This window comes from Lethenteron reissneri, chromosome 28 (genome assembly GCF_015708825.2).
Source record: "Lethenteron reissneri isolate LAM-NWPU_2019-01 chromosome 28, ASM1570882v1, whole genome shotgun sequence".
NCBI classification, from domain to species: domain Eukaryota; kingdom Metazoa; phylum Chordata; class Hyperoartia; order Petromyzontiformes; family Petromyzontidae; genus Lethenteron; species Lethenteron reissneri.
Genome location: NC_083806.1, coordinates 9,760,865 through 9,770,249, shown reverse-complemented (window position 1 = coordinate 9,770,249; position 9,385 = coordinate 9,760,865).

The following is a 9,385-nucleotide window of genomic DNA, read 5'->3' as shown; positions in this document are numbered from 1 at the left end:
TCTCACAGGTGTCGGTGGTTCCCAAGCCTTCTAGGCCTGTGGAACCACTGTCAATGCCCCACTTTTTGTTTGTGGACCACTGGAATAAAAAAAAACACCGTGGCTTCTTTTCCCGTGGACTGCGTCGCTCGGTATCACAGAGCACCAGCGGTCCTATCGCGGCCGACACGTTAGGAACAACTTCGCCAAGTCAAATTATTCTATTGGTCTCGCCGTGTTCTGTCTTTGCATCGTTAAGGCTATTACAGTACCCCAAGTTGATCCAGAAATAAGTACGCATTTGCTCGGTACGCTGCAACACGGTGCGGGTTTGTTGAGTGTGCAACGGCCTTGAGGCAGGGTTGTGCCGCCAGTTGCTTTCTAGCCCTGAAAGTGCCTGGTAGGGCCTGTACGGAGTTGCGTTGTAAACCATTCACAAGTTGTACACTGGCGTGCCATCAGCCATGCCTCCACAGGGTCGCGCTCGTACACGCGCCACAGCCGCATTTTTTTTTGACATTTATAGCGGACCCACTGTTAAAATGTTAAGCTGCTGAAAAAGCTCTAAACCAAATTTGTAGCGTCTTAAGTTTTGGGTACAAAAATAACCACAGGTTCGTCGTCCTCCACCTGTACCTAGGATTTCAAATATCTTTTTTAAAGATTAAACCTTAAGTTGAATTTGCAGAACTTTAACTAACCCAAACTAGTTTTTTTTTACACTGCTACTTTGTCTACCACTCGGCAGATGTATGTCATGAAAGATCTTGCATATGAATGACGGTGAGTGGCTGCTGTGGGAAGCTGAATTCCCAGCAGGAATCATAAGGCCTGGGTGTGGAGCACAGATGGAGCCATCTGTCAACTTGTGTTGCATCTGGAGAAAGAAAAGTGCACTTGTTACTTTTGCCCAGCTACTTCTTTAATCGTAGCAGCTGATCAATAAATCTCCATGCATGCTATCATTTGATATAGCGTTGGCTCCCACTAATTGTTGCATAAATGTAGATGCCCCCCCCTACTAAGCATTCTCTGGGAGTACCACTATTAATCAGTTCCAAAGTGAGCCACCATAATATACGAATACCACTTTATGTGATATCAACAGTCCTATGGAAGAGACTAAGCCATAGCAATGTGGAATTCAACGGCTGTTTCAGATCTGCTGTTTGAGGATGAGTGTTGCTGCATTGCTACACTATGGATAGCTCCATAAGCCACTGCCGCCACCGCTATCAATTGAACTTTGTACGTGGATTCCTGCACTTAAGGACAATTCATTGTCACCGGCACCGATTTGACTTTGTGCCTAACGGGAATGGTCATATGTATGGTTAGATCTGCCCCAAACACACGAGAACATCTTTGTCACATAGGTTTTCCACCTTTTTTCTGGCAACAAAACAGGCGTTGAGATGCTAAAACACCAAACTGAAACCTTTTACAAGGATTCATGTCTGCATTAACCACAATATTTGTGGTCAGAATGCAAGCAAAACAACTAAAATATGCATTGTCTTTGAAACTGATTGGTCAACACCAGACAGCTTTATTTTGAGCCATTTGGCGTCCTCTAACACCGTTTTGAGACGAGGCTCAAAAGAAAGCTCTGATGTGGACAAATCAGTTTAAAAGACAATGCATATATTATCAGAGTTTTTTGTTTGCATTCTGACAAAAATATTGTGGTTAATGCAGACATTGTAAAAGGTTTCAGTTTTGGTGTTTTAACATCTTAACACCTGTTTTGTTGGCAGAAAAAAAGGGGAAAATCTATTCTCATACTTTGGTACTGGCAAAGGAGGTCCCATGATCTTGTTCTCACACTTTACCTTCAACTTATTCAAAAGTTAGAGACTAGTTCTTGAAAATGGCAATTGTGGACAACTTTTGGTGTGGGTAACATCTATGTAGCCAATCAAAACACGGCATGGTGTGGTTGGTGTATTGTTCCGTATATAACCAGAACGAATGAGAAACTAACATCGTTTTGTTTTGTATAATATGTAGGCATTGGCAACCAATATGATTCAGAATTAGTTTATTTTGGGATAGATTGTGTTAGTATGATGTCATTATACGTACGACATGTATGGACCAGTTTTCAATTAACGAAAGTACAATCTTGATTTGAAGCTTTCGTGACTGCAGGAATCCATACTCTTTGGTTCTTTCGGTAAAGTCACGTAGGTATAAAATAAAACTAAAGTACATGAAATGCGCTTGCCTCTGGGGACATCCGTCTTATCTGGACAGGAATGTTTTGAAGGCGACTTGAAGCGTCTCAACGAGACTCATGCTAACGCCCAGTTACCGTATTTACTCCACACCAACACACGCGAATATCTAACGACAAAGCATTTAGACTCACAAATGCATCGGCATTTCACGAGTACCATCCCTGGGTCTTTTTTGGTTAAAATTACTTGAAATGACCCAGCTGGGAAACTTAAATGAAACGTTCATCATTGCACATGTGTTTTTTTATTCTCATCTCGGTTATTCCCTCTCCATGTTAAAATGTGTTTAACCTCATGTCACCCTGTGGAGGCATAACAATCCTTTAGTACTTCTTAAAAGAAACAATTACACTACGCAGTTTTGTGTTTTTAATTGGGGCCCTTGTACAGGTTTTGAATCCTTGCAGTAAAGAGCATTCTATGAAGTTTTCAGAAACTGATCAATGATGGGGGAGCTGTGGTTGGTTGGTTGATGTGCATGTGCGGTAAATTTGGTAACACAGCATTTTCACACCTTTTAGCTAAAACAAATTCCATTTGAAAACGTTACAATTTGTCATCTGTATCGCTGTCCCATGCAGTTATAATCTATAAACCCCAGCTGTCAAAACGGTATAAAGGCAGCGAGTGCTTCTGCACTTGGGTGCACACAACCACTGGGGGTGCAAGATGCCCTTTCTGTGGGTGCGAGACCACGGCCAGATTTTTGTCAGAAGGCAAATCGTCGAAAACACAAATTAAGCACGGGCACACAAGTTACAACTTTGTTTCGTCAAACTCTATATTAACATCACTGAATACATTTATTTACATTTGAGAACCAAAGGGGTGCAAGGCTGCAGTTAAGAAGGGTTAGGCACTGGTATAAAGTCAACAAATTGACCACCCCCAACGTTTGAGTGGTTGGGTGGGTTTCAAGCAAGTACGTAGGTCACCCTGTCACCGCTGGGTCTGCCCTCTGCCCTCTCGAGGTTCCGCTAATGCTCATGCGATGCCTCTCGTTGCTTTTGAATATCCTGAGGTTCGACATTGCTTTCTGATGCAGATCATCCCTTGTATCGGAATTAAATGGCCACGCAGGCAGTCGCATAGCGGTATTGTAACAGCTTCATATCGTCGTATTCGTCACACCCACTATTCATGCCGCAACTCTTTAGTATTCAGGACCGTTTAAACAAAGCATTTAATAGTGGCTGTCTGTGATTGGCTGCAAATGCCTTCCATAAAATGCTTGATTTACCTCCCCCCCCCCCCAAGTGAATAAAATGTAAACTTTAAATAAGTACATTTAAAACAATGCAACGGTAGAGTCATCGAGTGGTAAAAAAAGTTTTGACGTAAAAATGTTGCTCTTTACTGGTGTCTGCAGTCCAGCTTGACATGCTGTGTGCGTCCTGTATTTGCCTGTGGCGTTTGAGAAGAGGAATGCCTAACGAGGCAGAGATTGAAATCATCAAAGCGGGGCTGGCACGCGACTCTTGAGCGAGCAGCAGCGTTGGGGGCCACTGTATGCAGGACGCTGAACAAGGTTGAATCAAATGTTTTGTTCCTTATCTGTGACTGTATAAATTTTAATTTTTAAAATAAAAATGTCTTTAAACCCATACATTGTTTCTTCTTAGTTGCACTTTTAAAGTTTTTTTGCAGCGCATTCGTCGATGGTTGAAATGTTGATTGGCTGCAGTGCTAAATAATTATCCAGCCCGATGTAAAAGTGCTCACGAATATATTGGAGCAATTTCAAACTCTGGTCAGGTCGTGACTTATCTATCATTGGGCCGAGTTGGGTAACACATTCCTGCGGAGGGAGCTGATAGGAACGTTGGGTTGCTCGGTCAATGGCCAGGGTCAACAGCGGCGTGGTGTATTCCGCAAATATGGCCGACTGTGAGGGCAGACACAAGCCGGCGTGAGTAGGTTAAACGTTGAGTTTTATAAGGGCACCACGGGGTGACCAGCCCCTCCCCACCCAGCCCCACCCCTCCCACCCTCCCCACCCAGCCCCTCCCCACCCTCCCCTCTCCACCCAGCCCCACCCCTCCCATTGTTGGATACACGACGGACGGACGGACACAACAATCCCCTGTGGGCTGGTGTAACCAGAAGGTTCCTACCAGTATAATCAACACTTCAGTAAGGTAGTCAAAGCCAGGAACAGGAACGATGCTGTCGCCACTGCCAAACGCAAGGGCCGCAGTTTTAGAAATTCGACGAAATCGTGCTTCATATCCCCGCGGCTGTACCAGATATTACATTGCACTGTAGCTGCTCTGGTTCCGTGACGGAAAGGGTACGGCGGCGGAGATCTGATCGTAGCTTGCTCCTGGTGTTCTCTCTCTTGGTGGAATTATCATCTCCATTTATCGTGAGCACGCCGTTTTGTCTCGCGTCTTCATTGGGGCCTTTTTGGCTTACACGCGACCAATATCCAAAATGTTTTTTGGGTTAGATCGCGTATTAATGTGTCGTAACCCTCCACCACCCGACACAGCCAATTGTTAAAGGATTTGTCACGTAAATAAAACGCCAATCGGTTACTAATTCACTATTCCTGGCAAATCGCCCGAAGATGCTGGATGTAATTAGCAGCGAAACGTCACGATACTCAAATTGTAAATGTTTATTTACTCTTCAACACACCGGTGGGCTTAAGTAGTCACTAATTGGCACGTTTTGTGTACCGTGACAAACCTTACTCGTTGGTATTGTCGGGTGGTAGCGGGTTAACGACACATTTTTTTATATTTACGCGATCTAATCCCCCTAAACAAGTATAACCCGTAAAAACAAAGTTTTTCACTATAAATCCTTTATATGCGTGGCGGCTAGAGTCCTCTCGTCCTCTGGCTTGAGATGGCTGCCACCTATGGGTCAGATGATTGCATTGCACCATTAAGCAATTGGTAATTAAATATAATATTTTTGTCCTAAAAAGTGTAAAATTTTGGAAAAACATTTTCACGAAGATTAATTGTCACGCACAACGAGTCTGTGTGGAAAATGTCAGCTCGACTGGATCACGGGAAGTGGGTTAAAAAACGACCGAAAGATTTGCACGGTCCTAAGCAAGCAAGCAAGCACGCAAGTGAACTTAATATAAAGGATTTAAAAACACGGACGACGAATCCCCCGTGGGTGACGTGGTACCACAAACCCCGACTCGCTTGAAGGCAGCGCAGAGAAATATGTGGACAGCTCCTGTCCCAGTCTTCTATGGGATAGAGCGTTTCCCCTTTGCACGCGTGTGGTTTCTCTGGATGCTCAGGGTTCCTTCCACATGTGTAAGCACTCATCGATTGGCTGCTAAGACCTTAATACATCGCGGATCGCAGAGCTTGGGCAATTGTTGGGGCTGGCTAACCGCGTGGCTGCTTCCCTGCTTGTCCGAGGTTAATTGGACCGGAGGTGTTCCGTCTACGAGCGAGCGAATATTTGTGTGGGCATTACACATGTTGAAATTATTACTATTATTTGGTTACAGCCACTGGAGATTGGACCATGTAAACTCTTTTTAAAACATAAAAAACAATTTAACACGGAGGCTTGAATGATTACCAATCTATATAATTACGATACCCTCCCCCTCCTTGCCTCGAATCGCTGCACCAGATTGAATTGAATTAAATGATGACGTCACCCTGCTGCTGCTCTATTTAAGACCGGGAGCAACAGGAGAGTTTCACCATTATTGCCCGATGAAGCTGATTGTAATTATCAGCGAAACGTCGTACTACTCAAATTTTTAAATGCTGTTGATTCTCTCTTCACACTTTTTTACTGTTTGGCCGTGTCGAGTGGTGGAGGGTTACGACATTTATAAATAACGCGATTTGACCCAAAACCCTATATTATGAATAAAAAAACACTTTTCAAAGACTGGGGGGGGGGGGGGGGGGGAGGATAAAATGCACAACAGGAGAATACATACCGCTGTCCGGATATCAGACCATGACACACCGTGCGTCCCATCACGATCGTGGCAGTGTTTATTTCACAAACTGCTGTGTACAATCGTAAGTGTTGCATGGAACACGGCCCCCTCCCAGCGCGTCCCACCGAACGACCACCTTGACAAGATGTACACTTCCACAACAACAAACAAACAAAAAAAGACTCCCATCCCGAAAAACCTCCCCATACCACCACGGATATTTTGGTCATTTTTCTCCAAAAACGCACTCGCGAGATTCATCCGTTTGGAGGCGCGACCGATGAGACTCGTGTGTGTGCGTGGAACGATGGGGAGATGTGCAAAGGGATCAGAGTTTTTTTTCTTTCACGAGGTCACTCCTCGTTTCTTTCCTTAGGGAGGTGGCCAATTTGCGTCCATTGATGCCAGCAACAAACTCCGTAACGTTCTCCCTGGCAGATCGCAAACAACAACAACAACAAACCCCCAGGGCTTCACGGTGTCCCCACAGTCGACCCCCATGACCCACCCTCCCCGCTCCTCCCCCCCCCCCCCCTCTCAGCTGGACACAGGCGGTTAAAGGGCCTCTGGCTGGAATCCGCCCGAATATTAACAATTTTAAAACGAACAAAAACTCCAGACACTTCCTCGGGTATGTTAACATTCAACATCGACATTATACGAATCGAGTTTACGATGGCAAGAGCTCTACAAAGCAGCAGCATCATGCAACCGTCCGTGGCCAGGCGGCCAGATGATTGGTGGGGGGGGCCTCAATGCCAAATTAATATTTGCCGAGCCGCGAAAATTCGTTGTGCTCGTTCATCTCCCGGGTCATTGTTGTTTAATGACCAACATTCGAATGCCTCCCGGCTTGACGACATTGCCCAGCAGCCTTTATAGTCGTGGCGAAGCAAAATCCAGCGCAGGCCGAGCCGTGCGAGACACCAAAACTGTGGCCCCAACACAAAGGCAAAGATGCCCCCCCCCGTATTATAGCCTGCAGCAGACTGTTGGGGCAAGTGCTGTTTGCGAGCACCTACGAAGGCCGGCACGGCACACGAGGAGGGCGTGGGTGGTCTCCCCAGTGGGCGACATCTCCAAACCCCGCATCGGGTACTCATTTGAGACCGAGCCGACCTAGGGGAGGCCCATGACCGGTTCAGATTTTCGAACTCGGGTCGCCGGGTTCGTAGCGCAGCGCGCTCACCACGACCGCTGCCCAGCCTCGGTGTGGTGAAGCCAAAGCTGGCCATGGGTGAGCCATGCGAGAGACACCAAAAACCGAGACGAACACAAACACGCTGTATAATTGTTTTTAAACGCCATTTACAATGTATTGCTGCACACACACACATTGTTTATCAGAAGACACGTGGCCATGCCAGTTTGTGCAACCTGTTCCTTGAAAGGGGGTCCCCTCCCCCCCCTTACTTAACTTGAAGTACAATTGGATAGACGCCCGCTGAACTGGCCACGACCACCCCATCTCGCCAGCAGCCGCGGCGAGGAGATTGGGGATTGTGACCGCGCCCGATTAATGTCTTATTATTGTCAGATTGAGTTCACATCATGCACTATAAAGCAGGGGGGGTTAAACATCCTCCCCCCCCCCGCACCACACACACGATTTCCTTCATTACGTGGGTTCCGCTAAGTAGCATGTAAAGTTTCAGAACATTTCTTTAGCTGTGGTTTTTTGGTAAGTATTTAAAAATTATTATTTTCGATTTAATAAGCCTACTTTTTTTTGCAATCTGTCCCACCTGATGACGTAGACTTGTGTTGCCTCCGAAACGTCGTGATTTTTATTATTTTATTTTTTATTAATTTTAATTTAATTTTTTTCCTATGTGTCTTTACCGAAAAAACTAAAGAGTATAGAATCCTTGCAGTCACGAAAGCTTCAAATCTAGAATCTGTATAGAGGTGTGTGTCGTCGTCCCCCCCCCACTGGCGTACATACACCGAGCAGACGTCCTTAAGAAATCCACAAGATCAGCTCCTCTCCTTTATTGGGCCGCGGGTGCTGGCACACAAAGCGACTGGGGGGGGATCGACGGCACGTGGACTTGACAAGGTCGCCAAAGTTCACCCCCAACTCCCCCCCCAACCACCCCCCACCCTCACCATTCGCAAGGACAACGCGATGAGGCAGCAGTCAATTCGGGCAGCGGGGGTTTCTTAGCACGCACAATTTATTGTCGACACGGGGAATACCGCCCCCCCCCCCCCCGTGTTTGGTCAACACTGCGGCGCCCTATGCGGGGGGAGGAGCGGGGGGGCTTGCTCGGCTCCCCAATTTCGATCCGGGTTGCAAGCCGCCGACGCGTTGCGATCGAGCGCACACCCGATGATTGGTGAACGCGAACCGCTTGCGCGCACGTGGGAGCGAGGACTGGCCGATGCATGAGAGCGCAGCTCCGAACGCAGACGAGAGAACAGCCACTACCAATGTGCGTTGGCGCTCGGAAGCTTTGTATTTCATGACGTTCGAACGCCTTAAAAAAAGATGATGATGATGACGAAGAGACGGCCTGTGGCGATTTGATGCCTCGAGGTCGACAGCTCATGGGGCAGTTCCAGGTGAGTGGCCCCAGCTGGGATTAGCTCATGGGAGGAGGATGATGATGATGGCGATTTCCACCGATCTTCTTTTCTCCTAAAGGAGCTAAGGTGAAGGCGATTAATCCACGAGGCTTTGCTCGAGTGTCGGGTGGTCCAGGCTTTTCACTCAAGCCCAGCGCGCCACCACGGCTCACCTTTAGCCATGGTCACACATCTCCCAAACTACAAAATAGTTAACAATGCAATCAGACCGTGCAGCGAGCGCCGATTCAAACGAGGGGGGCTCTCTCCCTCTCCAAGACACGCGGGGGAGTGGGAAGCGTTTGGGCAATCATCAGGAGGCGTGCGGCGTGTAAATGGCGACTTGTGATTGAGAAAGATGGAAACAACCACAATGCAGGAGAGGCGTAACGTGGTTGAGTTTGCGTGGAACGACTTCAGCGTAGCAAACGTGGTGTCGTCAGTGCAGCTTCAGGGCTCATACAAGGAGTACCCACTCTGTGGAGAGTCGAACGCGAGTTGTCCTTGGTGTCAAGGCTGACCAACCCCCACCCGCCGCTCCCGGCATGGGAACGTGGAATTACCACGACCACGACGAGCGCACATCGCATTGCTCGTCCGAGCAGATTCTTGGTGGCAATGGCGGAGCCAATGGGAGGGTGGGGGGTGGGGTGGCACGTGCCCCCCC